We start from the raw sequence: 22,587 nt of genomic DNA on the forward strand, positions 1-22,587 counted from the left end.
GTTCAACTTGTAGGCTACCTTGCCAATCTTTTCTGAAATTTCGAATGGTCCGACGTACCGCGGATTCAGTTTGCCCCGTTTGCCAAAACGTACCACACCCTTCCAGGGTGAAACTTTCAATAAAACCCGGTCCCCGACCGCAAATTCCAATGGCTTTCTACGCTTGTCCGCGTAGGCTTTCTGGCGGTCGCGTGCTGCCGCCATGCGTTGTCGTATCTGTGCTATCTTTTCTGTGGCGTCCACAACAATATCTGGACCCGTAATTTGACTATCCCCCACCTCTGCCCAACAGAGAGGTGACCGGCATTTACGTCCGTACAATGCCTCAAATGGAGCGGCTTGAATGCTGGTATGGTAACTGTTATTGTACGAGAACTCCACCAAAGGGAGGTGTTTTTCCCAGCCGTTGCCGAAGTCTATGACACACGCTCGAAGCATGTCTTCTAGGGTTTGGATAGTTCGCTCAGACTGCCCATCCGTCTGAGGATGATATGCTGTGCTCATGTCTAATCGTGAGCCGAAGGATTTGTGCATCGCTTGCCAAAGTTCTGACGTGAATCGTGCATCGCGATCCGAAATAATAGAGATGGGCACTCCGTGCCTCGAAACAACTTCTTTCATGTAGATGTCTGCTAGGGTAGAAAACTTATCCTTTTCTTTGATAGCCAAGAAGTGAGCAGACTTTGTGAGCCGATCAACGATTTCCCAAATAGTGTCATTCCCACGCTGGGATCTAGGCAAGCCCGTAACGAAATCCATGGAAATTTCTTCCCATTTCCACTGCGGTATCTTGGGCTGCTGAAGTAGACCAGCTGGCTTCTGATATTCGACCTTGACCCTCGCACAGGTCAAACATTTTCCAACGTAAGTAGCGATGTGAGCCTTCATACTAGGCCACCAATAAGTAGTGCTGATGTCGTGGTACATTTTATCCGACCCTGGATGTACCGAGTAGCGAGACTTGTGCGCTTCATCCATCACAAGTTCGCGTAAACCGCCATAAAGTGGGACCCAAATACGCCCCGTTACATAGTAGGCGCCGTCTTCCTTTTGTTCCATTTGTTGCCTTGAACCGCGCAAGGCTTCAGCCTTGACGTTTTCGGGTTTTAGTGCTTCAATCTGAGCAGCTCGTATCTGTGCAGGAAGACTGGACTGAATGGTAAGCTGTAGCGCTCGCACGCGCTTAGGTAAAGTGTCTTTCCGACTGAGGGCATCAGCCACAACATTGGCCTTCCCTGGATGATACTTGATGGCACATTCGTAGTCGTTCAGAAGTTCAACCCATCTCCGTTGACGCATATTCAAATCCTTTTGCTTAAGAATATGCTCGAGACTCCTGTGATCGGTGTAAATCGTGCACCGGGTACCGTACAGGTAGTGTCGCCATATCTTAAGCGCGAAAACAACAGCTCCCAGCTCTAAATCGTGCGTCGTGTAGTTCCGTTCATGAACCTTGAGTTGCCGAGAAGCGTAGGCTATCACTTTATCACGTTGCATCAATACACAACCAAGCCCCTGTATCGATGCGTCACAATAGACCACGAAGTCATCCGTGCCCTCTGGCAATGAAAGAATAGGTGCGCTGCAAAGCCTATCCTTTAAGTACTGGAAAGCGGTCTCTTGGGTATTACCCCATCTGTAAACGACACCTTTCTGTGTAAGCATAGTGAGTGGTTGCGCGATCTTGGAGAAGTCTTTAATAAATCGCCTGTAGTAACCCGCCAAACCCAAGAATTGGCGTATTTCCGTCGGTGTACGTGGTGCTGGCCAGTTTCTGATCGAATCAACCTTGGATGGATCGACATGAATCCCATCCTTGTTCACCACATGGCCTAAGAAGTGGACTTCACGAAGCCAGAAGTCGCATTTTGAAAACTTTGCGTACAGTTGCTCTTTTCGAAGAAGTTCCAAGATAATACGTAGATGCTGCTCATGCTCCTCCTGACTCTTGGAGTAAATCAAAATGTCGTCGATGAAAACGATGACGAACTTGTCGAGATACGGTTTGCACACCCTGTTCATAAGATCCATGAAGACTGCAGGTGCGTTTGTAAGCCCGAATGGCATGACAAGAAACTCGTAATGACCGTAGCGAGTTCTGAAAGCGGTTTTGGAGACGTCCTCATCCCGGACTCTCAGCTGATGATACCCTGACCTTAAATCAATCTTGGAATAGTAACACGACCCTTGCAACTGGTCGAATAGGTCATCTATGCGCGGAAGAGGATAACGGTTCTTCACCGTCACCTTATTGAGTTCGCGGTAGTCGATGCACATCCTGAACGTACCGTCTTTCTTCCCACCGATAACTGGTATCCAATAGTTCTTGTAGCTCCCCAAGGTGAAGAGATATTCTTGTAGCTGCGTCGATAGTTCTTCCGATTCTGATGAAGCTAAGCGATACGGTGCTCGAGCTATGGGTGCTGCTCCTGGAGCGAGCTCGATTTGAAATTCGTCCCGACGATGCGGCGGTAGACCAGGTAAATCTTTGCGAGACACCTGAGGAAAGTCGCGTACAACTGAATGGTCTTCCAACCTTTTTTTTTTTTTTTTTTTTTTTTTCGCTGATGCGTCAGTAACGAGAGCCATAACTGCGGTGTGGCCCTTGCGCAAACATTTCTGAACCTTCAAGAAAGAGGGGATGCCAACCAAGGCACCACTCTTGTCGCCTTGAACTTCGTGAGGTTCTTGACCAGAACGAGGAATGCGAACAATCTTTTCTTTGCATAGGATTTCTGCTTGCTGTTGCTGCTGGCGATCACTATTCTTGTGCTGCTGTTGTGCTTGAGTCCGAACGGTAGCTGAACCCTTGCTGGAATACCCATCCCATTTCCGCTTGTTGTCACTAGGAGTAGCGGGAGTAGCAGAAGTGGTAGCGGTAGTAATAGCGCTGATACAACTAGGCAGCCTGTTCTGTTCCACTGCCTGATCCGTGAGGCGATGAGCAAGACACTGAATGTCTTGGATTTTGTCAAGGTTAGCCGTTGTAGCATGGCTCTGAATCTCTGAGGCTAGACCCTTGAGGTACAATTCGATACGCTTGTTTGGAGGGTCCACCATGGTTGGACACAAGATGGCCAGTTCGTTCGACCGTTTCGTATAAGCATCAATTTCCTGACCCTGACATTTTCAAATGGTAAAGCTCCACTTCCAACTTGTGGATGTCATCACGCGTGCAGTATTCCCTTTTAATGCGTTCTTTGAATTCGTTCCAAGGGTGGCGTTAGCAGCTGCCAACCCTAGTATCCGTACTTGCGCGTTCCACCAGGTTAGCGCGATTCCTTCCAACGTGCCAGTGGCGTACTTGACCCTGCGAGTCTCAGGGCATTCACACATCCCGAATACTAACTCGAGCTTCCAAAACCAATGGAGTAGTCCCACTGCTCCTTCTGTGCCACTGAATGTGTTTGGACGACAGTCCATGAAGTTCTTGAATGTGCAGGCATGTTGCTATGCGTTCTGACCCGTTGCGCGAGAAAGATAGGTCAAGGTTAAGCGCGAGAGTTGGGTCACGAGAGTAGGATCTAACATCCTAGAATAGGTCTGGAATAGCAGGTTATACCTCCTGCTTGTGCGGCTGCAAGTGCCGCAGCAACTTGTTCGTTAATGAGAGCCGTCAACTGGGCTTGAGTCATGTCAACACGTCCAGACATGATCGAACAGTAAAGGTAGCATAAGTAAGAATGGTTCACGAATAGTGCGATGACAGAAGAGTGTAAGCACGTATGTGTTCTCAAGCAATAACAAGTTGTGAGCAAAGTAATGTAAGCATACTACGAGCAAAGTTCTATGCAGTTCTAGCAAGCAGGTAATAAACATAAACCTTATTACCTAGGATGTCGAGTCTTGCACGTGGAGCGAAGCGTCGTTGTGGATCATTGAGAGCACTGTTCTGGTTATAGTCTGGTTTTAATAAAACGTTTTCCATATTAAAACCAAGTTCTCTATAACCAATGGCTCTGATACCAATCTGTCACACCCCCAAAATCCCACACGCGGAGTACCACCGCTTGGAGGCGTGACATGACCAGGATCAAGCCATCAATCATATTGAACATAGCATAACATAAATAAAGTAGTTCGTAAAACCTCATTCAATACAATTGATGTTTCAAAACAATCATAGTATCAGTAGCGGAAGCATAAGTAAATAACCCAAGTAAACCATAAGTTCAATTATTCGAAATGTTTAAACATAGCGTTCATAATCCACTGCCCACAACGTCCCGCTCCTCCAGTGCAAACTCCATTATGTACCTAAGGTCCTGCAAGGCATGCAGCAGATAATCAACAAACTAGTTGAGCGAGTTCACAGTTAATAGTTTAGTTTGGGTAATAGTGCGTTCGTTCAGTTAAGTTTCATATCGTATCAGTTCCATCGCGGCCTCCCAGGCATGTGTGCGAAGATTTAGTTCGTTAGTTCGCGACCGTAGTCTTTACCGACCAGGGTGTGTGCGAAGGCAATTGATCAGTTCGTTCGCGACCATAGTCTTTACCGACCAGGGTGTGTGCGAAGGCAGTTGAGTAGTTCGTTCGCGACCATAGTCTTTACCGACCAGGGTGTGTGCAAAGGCAGTTCGTAAGCATCAACAGTTTAGTCGTTCGTTACAGTATCGAAGTATGCACAAGTAATCATCCAACCCATTCCCACCCTGGGAACCCATGCCTTGGCTGTGTGAACTCACCTTGGTTTGCTCGGTATGCTAGGTTATGCACTCACAAGAATTTAATCACGTCCTATTGTATGCATGTATAACAAATCAGTTCATGTTCACAATGATTCGCATGCAATTTAATGTTCACATAACAGTCAGTTTGCATATCCGAACAACACGTATTACTTCACATTAAATCATTCAAAGTATGCTTATAACCACATATCTTTCGGTATATAAGTTATCACAGTTGTCTTTCGGATCAATTGCTATGTTTCGAACCATATGTCATCTTTCGACCAACCTATCTTTCGGTTACAACTATGTTTCGACTAACTATTATCTTTCGGCATACACTACTATGGTTCGGTAAAGTCATCCTTCGGTCAACAGCCATGATTCGAAGGACAAGCATCCTTCGGTCACAGCTATGGTTCGAGCAGCAGATATCTTTCGGTTACAATCAGTTACGTGTTTCCTAAATTTTCTGAATTTGTTACATTGTTTCCAAACATAACCATTATCAATCAACACAATTTCAGTATTCAATTACCTCAGAATCAAATCAAACGGGGAGTTTCATATTAAGTCTCATGAACCCTAACTTAACCACATGAACAATAATATCACCACCGAACCGGCCCTAAATCATTATCATGCGATTCTATTAAAACAACATCAAAGCCTCAAGTATAGACAACCAATCATACTAGCAGAACCGTTCGGATGCATCACATACGTAATCGATTAAACAGGTTAACATCATACAAACAATCCGGTTAACATACGCATCCGATTATCAACTAAATCTGATCAACATACCTATTCAATTAGCATACGTATTCGGTTAATATACAAACAACATATTGCAAAACAATCGATAAATCATGAAGTTATGCATACTCGAAGCATCATCTATTAGCATAATAATCATCGCATACTAACCGGAAATCTGGATTACGGAATGGAAATCCTTCGAACAGAGGATAGGTTTGCTATGCCGTCACACACACACGCAAGGGAACTAGGGTTTTTCAGAAAATAACCGTCTGTTTACATGCATTCACGTATATAAACATATTACAGGAATGGGCCAAGCCCATCAGAATGGCTGGGCCGAAACATGTCGAAAGATATGTTTCGTGTTCGAAGGATGAAGTCTTTGGCCGAATGATATGTTTCGGGAACCTTTAATTCGAAGGTTGATCCTTCGGATTGAAAGTCATCTTTCGTGGTCCTTCGAGTCTTTCGAACTGTGTGCCATTTTCGAGTGATCTAGACTAAGTGTTCTTCATAATAGTTATAATATTATTTTCCATTTCAGCAAGTAATCACATATACGCAAAATGACAGTACGCTTCATTAAAACACAACGTGTACAATTACAAGTTCACAATCCAAACAACTAAACAGTCAAAGTCAACGCGCATTTAATGCGAAAGTGAAAGTCAGAAACTCGAGTTGTCACAGTAATGTCAACAGGAAATGAGTCTATCTATTAACCAACCTTTGATAGACTCTTTTCAAACTAATCCACATAAATTTTACGAATTTATTACTACATAAAATATAAAGCCATGGGGTGAGGGGTTGGGTCCAATTGAAAAAGTTAAAGTGGAGCTCACCTTGAAGGTTAAGGATTTGAACCTTGAGAGAAACACAACGTTTCAAAAAAAAAAAAAAAAAGTCACGCCTCTTATCAAGCATGTCATTTAGCTGCTTGAATAAGTCTTGCTTATACGGATTGGCGTAGAGAGAAGTCAAAAATATGGAAAATATGCTAAAGTCTAGAGTGGGTGAAAGGTCGCTTACATTCCTTAGCCTACTAATTGGTGCAAGCATGAGAAGAATAAAATATTGGAAACCGATAGTTGATAAATTCAATGAAAAATTGTCGGCGTGGAAAGCAAAATGTCTATCTTTTGCCAGTAGAGTCGTATTAGCAAAGGCAGTAATGGGAGCTCTACCAAGTTACTATTTCTCTACGTGTGGGGTAGAAAAGATGAAAAAAATAAGATAAGATGGATCTCGTGGAAAAAAGTAGTAGTACCAAAGGAGTATGGGGGTGTTGGCGTCGGGGATATTAGAAGTGTGAAATGGTGGGTTAAATTCAAAAAAGACAACAGTGCACTATCGGTCGAGATGATGAACGTCATACATGGTAGCAAAAGTGGTCGCAATATAATCCAATAAAAAACAAAGTGAGCGGGGTATGGAAGGATATTGTGGGTGTAGAAAAAGAATTCTCGGCTATGGGAGTGTCGATAAAGGAAAGCTTGGTGGCTGAAGTAGGATCTGGGACAAACATCAAGTTTTGGCTCGATACATGGCCCGGTAATGCAACGCCAAAATCTTGGTGGCTAAAGTAGGATCGGCACAAACATCAAGTTTTAGCTCAATGCTTGGCTCGGTAATGTAGCGTTGAGTTCGCGATTTCAAGAGTTATATCAAATAATAAAAAATAAAAACGCAACAGTGGGAGAATGAAAAAAAGGCTCAGCAATAAGTCCAATGACTATGGGGTGGTTAAGTGATGTGTGTAAAATGCAACATATAAATCACATCAATTAAGGCATAAAACTAACCCTTTTTAAGTACTAATGTTGGAAAAAGAGTGTTTTTGTCTTCATTTTGTATTTCCAGGATGAAATGAGCTCAAATTCACAAAAGAAGCAAAAAGACAACTAATTCTAGCATAAATACAAGGGAAGGAATAAAAGTAGACTGCCCGGACCCTCAACGGCATCCTCCAAAGCAAAGAAGAGAAAACAGAAGTCTGAACACGCCCCGTGCTCAGCCAGCACGGGGCCGTGCCCAAGAAGCAGCATAAAAGACAAACTTGTAGAAGCTTCTATTGCCCACCACGGGGCCGTGTCCAGTGAGCACGGGGGCGTGGTGAAAGTACAGCAGACGCATTAATTGTAATTGCGAATTACAATTAATGAGGAGAGAGAGTGTCAGACGGGCACGGGGGCGTGTCCAGCGGACACGGGGCCGTGCCCAGCCTTCTGTTCAGCCTATAAATAGGAGTGTTTGGTTTCATTCAATCTCATCCCTTGGCACACCACCTCTCTCACACTTCATCCACCACCCACCACCACCATAACACCATCATCCACCACCATCATCCATTGTCCATCGTAGAGTGTGTGAGTCGTCTCTGGATCCAAGATTGATAGTAAGAGTTCTTGACAATCAAGGCCATGTTTTCCTAAGTCTCTTACATCACTTGGTGAAGACAAGTGTTTAGTATAATACTTTTTATTTTTAATCTTTTGCACTTTTTATTTGGTTTTGTATTAATGACTTTAATAACTAGTTGCTTATGTTGAAGGTGATCTTTCCTTATCGTTTGTCCGTGGTGTCTTGGCATTATTTTACTGTCTATATAAAATAAAAGATTTTCACCATTCATATCTCCACGGTCTATATGGAGGTATGTTGGCTACCTGGTCGGTGGTTAAGGGAACGGTTTGGTAAGGGTCTTGCCCTTGTTCAGCGTTTAGAGGTCCTGCAAGGGACCTGGGTCAATTTTAGTAGGATCTCCTTCAATGCCCATAGGTATTGGATGGTGGGGATCCAAACTCTTTGACCCCCTCATAAGTTAACTACTATTAATACTATAACCCGACTATTTAGGACTGTATCCCTGCTGACTCAGACTACTTAGTCGAGGGTAACGTCACCGCCAAAAGCGGGGCCTACCATAATTTGCATTAATAACTTAATTCATTATCTTCCAATAATCCGACCCTTTAGGATTGTATCCTTGCTGACTCAAACTACTGGGTTGAGGGTAACGTCGCCTTCAAAAGAGGGGCCTACTACAATAACTAAGATAATCTCTTAAACAAGTGCAAAAGTGCGAAAATAATCAAAGGTTATACTAATACACGAGTCGGATCCAAGTGATTCATCTTGTCTATCTGTTTTTATTTTATTTTATTTTTCAGCATTTAGTTAGTTTTTATTTTCTTAGTTTAAAAACATTTTTCTTACTTTTTGATTTGATTAGACGTTGAGGATAAACCGGTATTAAAAGCTCTTGTGTCCTTGGACGACCTCGGTATCTTACCAACACTATACTACGTCCACGATGGGTGCACTTGCCCATATGTGTGTTTAGTGTTAGTGAATATCGTGTTTTTATAAATTTAAAACTTGGCTAAAGGTGTAAAAAGGGCTTAATTATACATATAAATTATATATACACCAACACACATCAAGTTTTTGGCGCCGCTGCCGGGGACACAAGGATTTTAAGAAAGTTAGGAATCAACGGCCTAATCATATTTTTATTTTTCTTTTTAATTTTTAGGATTTTTCTTAGTTTATCAGCTTCTGCAGAGCTCAGCACGGGCCGTGCCTGGTCGGACACGGGCCGTGCCCAGCATCGTTACTGGCAGTTTTTAGTTTTCCAGGTTACAGAAGGCTGACCACGGGGCCGTGTCGGTGCAACACGGGGCCGTGTCCAACTTCCAGTAACTGGGATCTGGAAAGCATTAACTGTAACTCCGACCACGGGCCGTGTTCGCTGAACACGGGGCCGTGGTGAACCTTCTGACCAGCATTCTTTTCTGTTTTTATTGCAGGACTTGGAACCCGACGCCAACCTTACATAGTGTATGAGCTCCAGTTCTAATAAGGACATAAAAGAACCTCTAGAAGAACCCGAACGCTTTCTCAGAAAAAGATTAAAAGCTAAAAACCAAGAGAAAGTTTCGGGTGATCCACCTCCAATGGCGGACCAACGTACCCTCATGGATTATCTACGACCCACCGTAGGTAACCTAGGCGCCGCTATCAATGCTCCGAATGTTGAAGCTAATAACTTCGAACTTCGGCCGCATTTGATACAAATGCTCCAAAACTCCGCAACCTTCCATGGGCTTGCGGACGAGGATCCCCATCTACATATCACTAGTTTCTTAGAAATATGTGATACCTTTCGGATCAACGGAGCATCAACTGACGCCATCCGCCTCCGTATGTTTCCTTTCTCACTGAAAGACCGAGCGAAAGCTTGGCTCAACGCCCTCCCAGCTGGATCGGTAAACACCTGGGATGAACTAGCCCAAAAATTTCTATATAAGTATTTCCCTCCCGCTAAAACTGCTAAATTAATGACTGAAATTAATACATATTCACAAGAGGACGGGGAATCCTTATATGAAACTTGGGAAAGGTTCAAGGAGTTATTACGCAAGTGTCCACACCACGGCCTTGCGATATGGCAACAAGTATCCACTTTTTATAATTGATTGTTGCCACACACAAGGCAGACACTTGATTCTAGCTCCGGGGGACTTTTAGGTAATCGTCGCCCGCACGAAATATATAATAAAATTGAGGAAATTGCTCAAACCAATTTTCAATGGCACACCCCCCGGGGGAATAAATCTATTGCCCCGGGCGCCCATAAGGTCGATGAAAGCACTTCTTTACAAGCCCAAATCGAGGCCCTTTCTTCAAAAATAAAAAAATTGGAAATGACAAAAACAGTCTCGGTTGTGGCTTGTGAAGGGTGTGGTGGGTCACATGAAAATTGGAGTTGTATGAAAGAAACGGACGATCAACAAGAAATGGTAAACTACATTGATAATAGACCTAGGCCGTCGGGTCCCCCAACGGGAACTTACAACCAAGGATGGCGAAACCACCCAAACCTTGGTTGGAGAGAACCTGGCAATAGTAGTAACCAACAAACCCAACGAACAAACTTTCAACAACCAAGAAATGAGTCACAAAATTTCACTCAACAACAAAGTGGAAGAGAAAGGCTTGAAGATACTGTATCTCGCCTCATCTCCGACACTGTAAAGAAAAACTCGGAAAGATTTCTACAATTAGAATCAAATTTTAGAAATCAACAAGCTAGTATTCAAAACATAGAAAAACAATTAAATCAAATAGCTCAAAATTTTGCCGAGAGACCGCAAGGCGCATTACCTAGTAATACCGAAACAAACCCAAAAGCGCAAGTTCACCTCATCACACTACGAAACCGCACCGTAGGGACTGCAGAAGTACCGCCGCCAACCGAAGAAACAATACCCACACCTCTGCAGGAGAAGAACTCCCCTCCATCACCAGAGCTTACCAAAGCTCCTCGCGTTCCGTACCCCGGTAGGTTAATTCGTCAAAAGACCAATGAGCAATTCGCAAAATTCGAAAGTCTATTAAAGCAATTGCATGTCAATATTCCTTTTATCGATGTCCTAACCCAAATGCCCAAATACTCTAAATTCATGAGGGACTTCCTTACGCATAAAAAGAAAATTGAAAATTTGCAATTAGTCAATTTAGGCGAAGAATGCTCTGCACTCGTACTCAATAAACTTCCCCAAAAGAAAATCGATCCCGGAAGCTTCACGATTCCCTGTTCAATAGGGGAATCCCCCGTTCGTAATGCTCTAGCCGACCTTGGGGCTAGCATTAACCTCATGCCCTCATCTATGTTTAAAAGACTCGGCTTGGGAACCACGAGTCCCACAAAAATGAGCATACAACTCGCTGATCGCTCCGTCAAATTTCCACAAGGTGTCATCGAAAACGTTTTGGTAAAGGTAAGCAGATTCGTCTACCCAGCCGACTTTGTCATACTAGATATGGAAGAAGACACCGAGGTTCCCCTCATACTAGGAAGACCCTTTCTTGCCACCGCCCAAGCGGTGGTAGATATGAATGACGGAACACTCACTTTGAGATATGGGGATGATGAAGTAAAATTCGGAGTCGGGAAAAGAATAGAGGACGACGACCCGGTCAACTACATGAAGGTTATTGATTCGAGCTTGGATGCTGCTCTCCGACGGTGTAACATGGGACGCCAAGCATCCCACTCAGAAAACATATAACCTCGCATTGGGTCTAGCCAAGGACCCTTATAAACGTGGCGCACCACGGAGGCATTCCGCGGAACTATCCTTAGTTTAGTTTAATCTTTTAGTTTTAATTTGCAGGAATAAAACACACTCATGGTGGTAATGGATGAAAAGGGGAACGAGAAAAATGGCCCCATGCACAAAGAACAGAGCAACCCGACACAAATCTCCATCACAGAAGGCTCAACACGGGCCGTGCCCAACCAACACGGCCCCGTGCTGAGCCACCTGCAGACAAACGCCCAGTTTAGGTAACTGGACACGGGCCGTGTTCACCAGACACGCCCCCGTGTCCAGGCTTCTGTTTCATTTCTGTTACTGGCACCTGACCACGGGGCCGTGCCCGGTCACCACGGGGCCGTGTCCAGACTGCCAGTAACATAAATCTTTGCTTTTTAACACCACAACACACATCCAATCAACCTAAAAATTTATTTTTGGGACACATTGAGGACAATGTGTAATTTAAGTGTGGGGGGGGGGGGGAGCTAACACTTTGAAATTTTGCAAGTCCTAACAACAAGCCTTACACAAAACTCTATTGGAACCGCTAAACACCCCAAATTTTTTCAAAAATTTTCATTTTTTTTACTTGTCTAAAGTTTAAGTTGGGAATCACAAGATTAATAAGGTTATATTTTTATAAAATTTACAACCGAAAGCGTCGTGATAACAAGAACCAACATAAGAAAATTATGAAACGGCATAACAAGTCTAGTTAAAATTTAATTATATATATTTGATCACATTAAAAACCCATTCCCACAAAAGTGAGTTTTGAGCCTTTATTGAGCATACAAATTTACATCTTTAGACTAAATGCTCATTTTTCGTTTCTTGTGTGAATAGCCGCTTGGTTCTTACAACTCTAGAACTTGCCACGACGATTCATTCCCGGTCCTTACCAACTTAAACCCAAGTAAGTAAATGATGGAGGCATTAGGACTAACCATTTTTCTTTCTACACCATTATTTTTCATTTTTTTTACCACCTACCCAAAATCCCACTAGTTAACCCCTTTGAGCCTAAACCTTTCATTTCATTACCCTAAAACCCTTTTTACCCACCAAAAAACCTTTTTATTTTTCACCCCTTATTTTAGTAACAAAGCTCGGTTTTTCGCAAGCTCGTTCTTTTATGTGACTAAAAAAAATGATGATGAAGTTAAAAACAAACAAAGCTATACAAACAAAAGCTTGTTTGGAGAAATACTTCAAAATAAAAAGTCACTAAAAAAATTTTTCGTTACGAAAACCGACGCTTTTTACGCTTTTCGCCCTTTTCACTAACCACTAACCCAACTACCCACCTTTAACCCAAGCCTAACCCTTCACCCAAAAAGTCCTCTTGATATTTACAAAGGTATAAAGTTAAAAAGGAGGAGGATTGATTGCTTGGCAAGCCTTTGGAAGGCGTAAGCTCCATGCCACTCTCGAGTGATTCACTAAAAATACACCTTCGGCCGAGTGTTGAGTGATTTCTCCCGTGAGGTATGTGAACTTGTATATAAATAAAATTTTAAAAAGGCATGTTATACCCAAATAAGTAATTTATCCTATGAAACGTTCTAAATAAATCATAACGAATAGGATTGTAAATAAATAAAAAAAATAAAACCCAAAAAGATCTTGGATTCCCGACACTCTATGACAAGCCAAAAACATTCTCTTCTACCTATTCCATTTGGGAGTGTAAGCCACATTTAAAGAGTTTTGCTTGAGGACAAGCAAAAGTTCAAGTGTGGGGGTATTTGATGTGTGTAAAATGCAACATATAAATCACATCAATTAAGGCATAAAACTAACCCTTTTTAAGTACTAATGTTGGAAAAAGAGTGTTTTTGTCTTCCTTTTGTATTTCCAGGATGAAATGAGCTCAAATTCACAAAAGAAGCAAAAAGACAACTAATTCTAGCATAAATACAAGGGAAGGAATAAAAGTAGACTGCCCGGACCCTCAACGGCATCCTCCAAAGCAAAGAAGAGAAAACAGAAGTCTGAACACGCCCTGTGCTCAGCCAGCACGGGGCCGTGCCCAAGAAGCAGCATAAAAGACAAACTTGTAGAAGCTTCTATTGCCCACCACGGGGCCGTGTCCAGTGAGCACGGGGGCGTGGTGAAAGTACAGCAGGCGCATTAATTGTAATTGCGAATTACAATTAATGAGGACAGAGAGTGTCAGACGGGCACGGGGGCGTGTCCAGCGGACACGGGGCCGTGCCCAGCCTTCTGTTCAGCCTATAAATAGGAGTGCTTGGTTTCATTCAATCTCATCCCTTGGCACACCACCTCTCTCACACTTCATCCACCACCCACCACCACCATAACACCATCATCCACCACCATCATCCATTGTCCATCGTAGAGTGTGTGAGTCGTCTCGGGATCCAAGATTGATAGTAAGAGTTCTTGACAATCAAGGCCATGTTTGCCTAAGTCTCTTACATCACTTGGTGAAGACAAGTGTTTAGTATAATACTTTTTATTTTTAATCTTTTGCACTTTTTATTTGGTTTTGTATTAATGACTTTAATAACTAGTTGCTTATGTTGAAGGTGATCTTTCCTTATCGTTTGTCCGTGGTGTCTTGGCATTATTTTTCTGTCTATATAAAATAAAAGATTTTCACCATTCATATCTCCACGGTCTATATGGAGGTATGTTGGCTACCTGGTCGGTGGTTAAGGGAACGGTTTGGTAAGGGTCTTGCCCTTGTTCAGCGTTTAGAGGTCCTGCAAGGGACCTGGGTCAATTTTAGTAGGATCTCCTTCAATGCCCATAGGTATTGGATGGCGGGGATCCAAACTCTTTGACCCCCTCATAAGTTAACTACTATTAATACTATAACCCGACTATTTAGGACTGTATCCCTGCTGACTCAGACTACTTAGTCGAGGGTAACGTCACCGCCAAAAGCGGGGCCTACCATAATTTGCATTAATAACTTAATTCATTATCTTCCAATAATCCGACCCTTTAGGATTGTATCCTTGCTGACTCAAACTACTGGGTTGAGGGTAACGTCGCCTTCAAAAGAGGGGCCTACTACAATAACTAAGATAATCTCTTAAACAAGTGCAAAAGTGCGAAAATAATCAAAGGTTATACTAATACACGAGTCGGATCCAAGTGATTCATCTTGTCTATCTGTTTTTATTTTATTTTATTTTTTAGCATTTAGTTAGTTTTTATTTTCTTAGTTTAAAAACATTTTTCTCACTTTTTGATTTGATTAGACGTTGAGGATAAACCGGTATTAAAAGCTCTTGTGTCCTTGGACGACCTCGGTATCTTACCAACACTATACTACGTCCACGATGGGTGCACTTGCCCATATGTGTGTTTAGTGTTAGTGAATATCGTGTTTTTATAAATTTAAAACTTGGCTAAAGGTGTAAAAAGGGCTTAATTATACATATAAATTATATATACACCAACACACATCATTAAGGTTGCCCAATAGTTATCTGGAATGGGCCCATTGGGTTAAATTGTTTTGGGAGTTAAAGAAAGTCAGCCTTAAGGATGAAAGGGATATGTGGAAATGGAAGGCAAATAAGAAAGAGGAATTCTTGGTAAGTCTTGTGAGGAATGAGATATTAAAATCAACAAATGTGGAACAAAATAGTACATGATCTCACTAGAATTATTGGGCATCACCAAAACTTAACTATTTGTTTGGAGAGTAAATTTGGGGAGAATCCTGGTTAAAACTGAACTACGAAAACGAGGCATCAATCTGCCTAACCAGTTTTGCCCAAGATGTGAAGCGAATGATGAGATGACAAATCATATGTTAACGGAATGTATAATGACATAAACAATAGTGTGGCCCAACTTTAACATCTTTTAACTCATGTGAAGACGTAATGAAGATTGTGGAGACAGTGGCTGGGTCAAAAATGTTGGGGATCGACACGGGTAAAACACGAACACACACAACAGAGAACTCACACACACACACACACACACACTATTAAGAGCACAAAGATTTATAGTGGTTCGGTCCTGTTCTGACCTACATCCACTCTCGGTAACTAGGAGTATTTCTTATTAAGCTTGGTACAAGAATTTACAGATAAAATACAATCTTATATATAAGATTGAATGATAGAAGAAAGATAAAAAAACAGGATCTGTGAAATCTGGATCACAAGGAAGATTAGATATCCATGTCTCCTTATCTTCTTATCCTTTTTATCAGAAAGCCTTTTTTGACCTCAACTTGTCAAGTGGCTTCACACTCAACAATCTCCCACTTGAAGCCACGGAATAATCTTCACTTGTTCTTCAACTGTGCATCAGTATCTCTGTAAAAACTTTGATCTTAACACATTCCTAGTTACCCGACCTTCTCTTTAATTATCCTGAAGGCCAGTTGAAGCTATGCAAAGCTTCAACTTCTCTAAGGTGACAACCTTAGTCAACATATCAGATGGATTTTCACTTCCTTTGATCTTCTTCAACTTCAGAGTGCCTTCACTAACTTGCTCTCTAATGAAGTGATATCTCAGTTGTATGTGCTTTGTCTTCGAATGGAAGACATGATTCTTTGCAAGATGAATTGCACTTTGATTGTCACAAAATAGTGCACAATCAACTTGTTCCTTGCCGAGCTCTTTGAGAAAATTCTTCAACCATATAAGCTTTTTGCTTGCTTCAGCAACTACCATATACTCTACTTCTGTGGTTGAAAGGGCAACACTTTTCTGCAGTCTGGACATCCAGCTTACCGCAGTGCCTCCCACTGTAAAGACATATCCGGTGGCGCTTTTGTAAGATTCTTTACAACCACCAAGGTCGGCATCCGCAAAACCCTTCAGAATAACATCTTCCCCTTAAACTGTAATGCCACTTGAAGTCCCCTTTAAATATCTTAGCAGCTATTTAACTGCTTCCCAATGTTCTCTCCCTGGATTGGACATAAACCGACTAACAACTCCCACTGCATGAGTTATATCTGGTCTCGTGCATACCATTGCATACATGAGGCTACCAACTGCCGATGCATACGGAACTTTAGCCATTTCTGCTTTGTCTTCATCTGATCTGGGTGACTGAACTTTAGAAAGCTTAAAGTGACTTCCCAAAGGTGTGTTTCGAATCTTGCCGTCTTTAAGGCTGAATCTTTCTAACACTTTCTCAATGTACTTCTCTTGAGAGAGTGTCAAAGAACCATCTTCTTTGTTTCTGAAAATACTCATCCCGAGTATTTGGTTTACAGATCCCAAGTCTTTCATCTCAAACTCTTCAGACATCTGCTTCTTCAGTTTCTTGATCTCTGTCATATCTGAACCTGCAATCAACATATCATCCACATATAGTAGTAGAATGATATAAGAACCCTTAAACCTCTTGATGTAACAACAATGGTCATTGTCACATCTCTTGTATCCGACTCTTCCCATGAAGTTATCAAACTTTAAATACCATTGTTTGGGCGCTTGTTTCAGACCATACAAACTCTTCTTCAACTTACACACCAAGTTTTCTTTGCCTTTAACCTGAAAACCTTTTGGTTGTGTCATGTAGATATCTTCTTCTAGGTCACCATGTAGAAAAGCTGTCTTGACATCTAGCTGCTCTAGATGCAAGCCTTCTGCTACTACAATACTGAGAACAAGTCTGATGGTAGTCATTTTCACCACAGGAGAGAATATTTCATTGAAATCAATTCCCTCTTTCTGCTGAAATCCCTTGACCACTAATCTTGCTTTGTACCATTTGGTACCATCATGTTCATCTTTGACCCTGAAAACCCACTTGTTCTGAAGAGCCTTCTTCCCAGCTGGAAGCTTTGTTAAGTGCCATGTCTTGTTCTTCTCAAGCGACTTCATCTCATCTTTCATTGCTAACTCCCACTGCAATGAATCTTTCAACCCCATGGCTTCTGAGTAACATTGGGGTTCACCCTTTTCTGTCAAAAGTATGTAATTGACGGATGGTGAATATCTGTCTGGCGGTCTAATGACTCCGGAGGATCTTCTTGGTTGAAACTGAGGAGTTTCTGGGGATTCTAGAATTTAAGGAGTGACCTCTTCTTCTTCTTCAGAATCATTACTAGAATCATCCCCTGAGCTCCCACTGTCGATTGACTCATTCCCATTTGTTGGAATGTTGACCGAAGCTTCTTTTCTTGTTTCACTACTTTCAAATTCAACATAGTCTTTCTGAACTTCTGGTCCTTTGGTGTTTCTTTCTTTATACAATTCGTTTTCATTGAAGACAACATTCTTGCTTCTGATTACTTTTCTGCCTTCATTATCTCAAAGCCTGTAACCCATTTGTTCTGACCCATAACCAATGAATGTGCACTTCTTGGATTTTGAGTCTAACTTATCCCTGTCACCAGCTTCTAACAAATCGTAAGAAATACAACCAAAGACTCGTAAGTGTTCGAGACTTACCTCCTTTCCTTGCCACATTTCTTCAGGCAACTTGAAGTCTAAGGGACGGTTTGGTGAACGGTTGATCAAGTAGGCTGCAGTGTTAACTGCATTGGCCAAGAATGTCTTGGGCATCCCAGCATTTAGCCTCATGCTTCTAGCCCCCTCATTTAGAGTTCTATTCATTCTCTCCGCTACACCATTCTGCTGAGGAGTTTCGGGAACTGTCCCGATCATCTTTATCCCTTCCTTGGCGCAATAGTCAGTGAACTGCTTGCTTATTTATTCACCACCATTATCAGACTTTAAGCACTTTATCTTCAAGTTAGTTTCATTTTCAACAGCAGATTTCCATATCTTAAAAGCATCAAATACGGCAGATTTATGCTTAAGAAAATATACCCATACCTTTCGTGTTGAATCATCGATGAAGGTAACATAATATCTTGAGCCTCCTAGAGATAAACCTGAGGTTGGTCCATATACATCCGAGTGAACAAGCTCTAACTTCTGAGCTTTCGGTGTCCTCCCTGTCTTCACAAAAGTAACCCTCTTTTGTTTTCTAAGAACACAAGGTTCACAGAATTCAGTTTCCACTTTCTTCAAGTCTGGAAACTTACCTTTCTGAGCCAACATCTTCAATCCCTTCTCGCTCATGTGTCCGAGTCGGTTGTGCCATAAATTTGATGGACTCGGACAGGTGGTCATTGCATGAACACCTTCAGCAGAAACTTCTGCCATGTATAGAGTACCTTGCTTCTTTCCTTTGGCAATCACTAAATTGCCTTTGATCACTTTCCATTGTCCACCCCCAAAGTGAACATTAAACCCTTCATCATCCAGTTTACCAGCTGAAATCAACTTTCTCCTCAAATTAGGAATAACCTGTACATCTTTCAATGTCCATATAGTTCCTAATGAGGTCTTCAAGTCTACATCTCCAATACCTGTGATATCAAGCATTTGATCATCTGCTAAACGAACTTTACCAAAGTTACCTGTTCGTAGATTCTTGACCATATGTGGGCATGAGATAGCATGGAAAGAAGCAACCGAATCCATGATCCAAGATTCAACTGAATCTTCAACAGAACATATGGAACATCACCTAATTCTTCCGAGGATACACTGTTTACTTCTTTCTTTCAAGCGGGTTTTGTACAATGGCTTCTATAGTGACCTTTTTCTTTGCAATTCCAACATTCAACGTCTTTTCTGTTCTTTGATTGTCCCCTTCTTCTAGACTTGGACCTGCCTCGACTATGTCCTCTTTCGTTTCTTCTTCCTCTACTTTCTGTATGCAATAAAGAACTAGAATTAGAAGTCTCACCATTGCTTCTCCGTCTGATATCTTCGTTTACTATCAAGTAACGAATACTATCGAAAGTGAGTTTGGTAGTGCCGGATGCACAACTAACAGCTGTGACTGTGCCTGGCCAACTGTCGGGCAACGATGATAAAAGGAGTAGCTCTTGTACTTCATCTTCAAACTTTATTTCAACTGAGGCGAAACGAGAGATAATCGAGTCAAACTCATTTATGTGAGCGGTAACCGACATGCCTTCCTTCATCTTGGTGTTAACCAATTGTCGGAAGAGGAATACTTTGTTTGAAGCGGATGGTTTTTCATACATGTTGGACAAAGCTTTCAATACACCATATGTGGTTGTTTCATTGACAATGTTGTAAGCAACACTCTTTGCCAAAGAAAACCTAACCACACCCAAAGCTTGTCTATCCAATAACTTCCATTCTTCATCATACATGTCATCTGGTTGTTCACCCAACATAGGCAAATGCAAACTTTTCTGATACAAAAAATCTTCAATTTTCATTTTCCAAAATCCATAATCACTTCCATCGAACTTATCAATCTTGATTTTACTATCTTCTGCCATTTAAAAAAATTACCAAATTACTACTAACCAAACGGGTTTGTACTGCTAAATGGTAATTTATACGAGCGAAAGCAATAATCAGAAACAAATACCTTATCTGTTTCAAGCTTTAATGGCAAGGGACACGTACTAATGGATAATGAGATCTTGTTCAAAGTTGAGGGACCTTTCTTGATAAAATTGAGAAATTCAATATTTCTTCACCGGAAATAAAAGTTGAGGGGTCTTTCTGATAAATTGAGAACTTCAATTTCTCCACCAGAAATAAAAGCACGTATACGTGCTTCTTCTTCCCCAATTCCACCAGAACAAAAAAAGCTCTGCACTTTTCTTTCCTTCTTCTTCTTCTGCTCCACCTGCCCGATCTCCCAAGAGAAACAAGTAGGCGATGGGTTAGTCGGAATCCTAGACAGTCGCGACGGCGGAGGCGTGCTGGTGGCGATTCTGAGGGCGACGATGACGGTGGTTCTAGCGGCGGTTTCTGATCAGAAACCCGGCGGCTGGTGTGTTGTTTCTGGTCTTCAATCGGAAACCCTAGCTCCGCGATGAAGAGAGCGGCAGCTGCGGCAGCGGCTGACGAGCGGCGGAGGCTGACGAGTGTCTCTGATCAGAACCCTAGTTCCGATTTCACAGGTCAGTATCTTCTTCCTCCTTCTACACCTCTGTGTTCGTGTTCAACAACAAGAGCCTGTGCTCTGATACCAGTTGTTGGGGATCGACACGGGTCAACACGAACACACACAACATAGAACTCACACACACACACACACTATTAAGAACACAAAGATTTATAGTGGTTCGGTCCGATTCCGACCTACATCCATTCTCGGTAACTAGGAGTATTTCTTATTAAAGCTTGGTACAATAATTTACAGATGCAATACAATCTTATATATAAGATTGAATGATAGAAGAAAGATAAAAAAAAAACAGGATCCGTGAAATCTGGATCACATGGAAGATTAGATATTCTTGTCTCCTTATCTTCTTATCCTTTTGATCAGAAAATATTTTCTGACCTCAACTTGTCAAGTGGCTTCTCAATAGAAAGAGTGGAAAAAAGTGGTTGGCATGATATTCACAACCACCATGTGGCATTTGTGGAAGGCGAGAGATGTTAAAGTCTTTAACAATTACAATAGACCGGGAGACAAGGTAATGGAAGATATCAAGGCAGACTCATATTTATCGTTAAAAGGAAGGACAAAATATTGAGACATACTCATATTTATGGTTAAAAGGAAGGACAAAATATCGAGATATACAATAACCATGGGAAAAAATGGGTGAATTTTAATATTAGAGATATAATATTGTGAAACGAAAAAGTAGGGGTACTGTGTGCTAGTTTTCATTTATTTCTTGTATCCGGTATGTAAATTTGTTGGGTTTTTACAGCAAATGTTGACCCTGTTCTATAGTCATAGAATCCGATCGTTTAAAAAAATTGTGTATAGGTTAGAAAACCAATTAGACTACAATCCTAACTCAAATACAAAATATGGAAGGATGACAAAAGTTATTTTTAATTTTTTTTTAACGACGGAAGAGTATATGATATATAGAACAGGGCTAACAAATGCAATAAAACTCGAGAGAAAGTACAAACTAAACAAACTACAAAACAAAGTAGATACTTAGGGCATGTTTGGCTAAGCTTTTTGAAAAGTGCTTATTGACTTATTGGCTTTTTGAAAAGTCAGTATGGAGTGACTTTTTGGAAAAGTCACTTTTTCCACTCACATACACCCTCGTTACCAAACATCATTTTTGAGCTTATGACTTTTCAAAAAGCCAATAAGTCAATAAGTTCTTACAAAAAGCTTAGCCAAACATGCCCTTAGAGCATTCACATCCAAGGAATTAAATTATGTGTGTGTTGTTTTTAAAATATAAAGAGTATAAAAAGTGGTTGTGAGTGGAGGAGAGAGAAAATGTTACTGTTTATCTGTATATTTGAGGGGACACTATCCACCCCCTATAATGTTGAAATCGTACCATCTCTCCAATACTAAGTTCTTTATCTTTGACCTTCGTTTTAACCACAAAAACGAGCTACACTTTATTTCTTCACCGTCTTATTGAAAGGGATATTTCAATCCTTAAACCAATTAAAGATTTTATTACAAAGTTTTCAAATAGAAATTACATATAGATAAAAGGTAACGAGTAACAAGCTGCGCTACTACCTTTTTCTAAATTGTAAAACTAACTCTTTTAAAAAATATCCTTAAAACTCTTTGTTATTTCTTGCTTTTCATATATGCCATAGCGTGGTCTCGAATATCATACCAATCGTTTTGTTCCAAACCTTGGACCCGTCGTATGACTTGATGAGGTCAAAAACATCCTTACACATGTTTATGATATAAAAAAGACAACAGTTAATGTTCACACTAAAATGCTTTGATAGGTTAGAAAACCAGTTGGTCAACCATTTTTACTTAGATAATAGATCAAGTGGCAATTCTCTTTAGTCTTTAACGTGGCATTAGGATTTAGGAGAATTCAACAATCTTTTAATTTGTTTCCGGAACTACATTTTTATAACATATATTTATTACATAGAAATACTTGTTAGGTGTTATTGAGATTTATTATATATTGTTTATCTTTATCATACTTAAAAGTTATGATTTGTTTCGGTCTTAATTATTTTATTGTACCTCTACAAATAGTTTATTGGTATTTTAGTAATATAATCTTACAGGATTTTCGTTATTTTATACGCTATCAGAACTCTTGTTGATCGTTAGCCCTTTTC

The 22,587-nt window shown here is 41.2% G+C and overlaps 1 non-coding gene across 1 annotated transcript; it reads right to left on the minus strand.

Moving 5' to 3' along the window:
• Positions 1 to 9,772: 9,772 nt before the first annotated feature.
• On the minus strand, positions 9,773 to 9,879 carry LOC118489905. Its single transcript, XR_004887917.1, has one exon. It is a non-coding gene; the product is annotated as a small nucleolar RNA R71 (small nucleolar RNA).
• Between the last annotated feature and the right edge of the window lie 12,708 nt (positions 9,880 to 22,587).

This window comes from Helianthus annuus, chromosome 2 (assembly GCF_002127325.2).
Source record: "Helianthus annuus cultivar XRQ/B chromosome 2, HanXRQr2.0-SUNRISE, whole genome shotgun sequence".
In the NCBI taxonomy this organism is placed as follows: Eukaryota; Viridiplantae; Streptophyta; class Magnoliopsida; order Asterales; family Asteraceae; genus Helianthus; species Helianthus annuus.